The sequence below is a fragment of the Rosa chinensis genome, unplaced genomic scaffold (genome assembly GCF_002994745.2).
Source record: "Rosa chinensis cultivar Old Blush unplaced genomic scaffold, RchiOBHm-V2 RchiOBHmChr0c05, whole genome shotgun sequence".
Taxonomy (NCBI): Eukaryota; Viridiplantae; Streptophyta; class Magnoliopsida; order Rosales; family Rosaceae; genus Rosa; species Rosa chinensis.
This window is the reverse complement of record NW_020126819.1, coordinates 478,179-479,901: the sequence shown is the minus strand read 5'-3', so window position 1 is coordinate 479,901 and position 1,723 is coordinate 478,179. Positions and strand designations below refer to the sequence as shown.

Genomic DNA, 1,723 nt, shown 5'->3' with positions numbered 1-1,723 from the left:
ATTGAAGTCATACACTTAGACAATTTTTGAAAGAATTGGTTTTGGTAAGAAGGATGTGAGTCATAACGGAATAGGTGAGAGTTCTTTTATTAATACTTGTCAAGCAACTCCTTTTATCTCTGCGGCGCACCTTAGTAACACAGGGTGTCTAGGTTGATTGGATACGAGAAGTGCTTACAAGAGGGCCAAAACCACTATGTGGGAGTAGCTCCGCCAAAATCGTTCCTCTACTACCTGGCTCTGTGCCAAAAGAGTTACCAAAAGATAAAGGGGGGGAGACTTGTATTAACATTAGAATCTCTGGGCCGCACGTCCAAACCTTGACTTGCAAAACTCTTATTGAAATTGATTAATTCGAAAGTTGTAGAAGATTGTAACTAACCACTATAATTTTCGTTGACCATGTGTATACTTGTATATGTGACGTTTTAATGTGTGTACCTTGGTCCACGTCATGTTTATACCTTACTAACATTATTCTTTTGTTCTACTACAGATCAATGAATGTCTGGATCGTCTGAACCACCCAAGTACACCAAAACGCCCCTCCACGTCATTCAAGCACGAATTGAAAAGCTTAAGAAAAACTCGGATCTCTTTGACGTCCAAGTTACCACTCCACTTCAATTTCGTGAGCTTCAATTAGATAGTGAAGGGAATAGAGTAGAGGGAGGATCAGAAGCTTCTGACACTTCAGTTGTTCCATCACCTCACCAAACGCCACCTCAATCACCTCGTGCACTCTTAGTCATTCAACCACCACCACCACCAATGGCTCTCACCATCAGGCAACTCTCTACATCTGTGATCCCACCTGGTGGCGTTCCAACTTGTATAACCTACCCTGCTGCAGCTGAGGGGGCAACAGCTGATTTTGAATTGAAGTCTGGGCTACTTCATCGTCTTCCTACATTCCATGGACTCTCTATGGAAGATCCCAACAACCACTTGATGGAATTTCAGTTCATCTGCACTAGCATGAAGCCTCAAGGAGCTGATGAGCATATTTTGAAGTTGAAGGCCTTCCCATTTTCGTTGGCTGACAAGGCAAAGCAATGGCTTTATGAGTTGCCAAGTGGACGGATTACATCTTGGGCTGATATGATGAAGGCGTTTCTTGAGAAGTATTTCCCTACATCTCGCATCATCATGCTTAGGAAGAAGATAAGTGGAATCCAACAAGGGCAAGATGAGTCCTACGCAGATTACTATGAAAGGTTCAAGTCTCTCACCACTCAATGCCCTCAACATGGCATGAAGGATGAGACCTTGCTCACTTGTTTTTATGATGGACTCACCAACTTGGAAAGAGACATGCTAGATGCAGCTTCTGGTGGATCGTTTGTTGACAAGGAGCCTGCAGCTGGAATGATCCTTATTGAGAATAGGGCCTTGAATCAACAACAATATGGAAGCTCTAGGCCCAAATCCACCACCACACGTGAAAGGGTCCATGAGGTAAGTACTTTAGCTCAACTGGAGGATAAAATTAACAAACTTACTTCTCTTGTGTCCCAGGGATCACATGGACAAGTCATGGTGTGTGGAGTTTGTTCTATGCAAGGGCATGCGTCTAACCAATGCCCTCAACTCATGGAGGAAGGAGGACAAGAAGGTGTCAACGCCATAGGTTTCCAACAAGGGTACCAACGTCCTAGGAATGATCCATATTCGAATACTTACAATCCTGGATGGAGGGATCACCCTAATTTTCGTTGGAAGG

At 43.8% G+C, this 1,723-nt stretch overlaps 1 non-coding gene across 1 annotated transcript; it reads right to left on the bottom strand.

Moving 5' to 3' along the window:
* Positions 1-1,149: 1,149 nt before the first annotated feature.
* Positions 1,150-1,256, bottom strand: LOC112181205. Its single transcript, XR_002928721.1, has one exon. It is a non-coding gene; the product is annotated as a small nucleolar RNA R71 (small nucleolar RNA).
* Between the last annotated feature and the right edge of the window lie 467 nt (positions 1,257-1,723).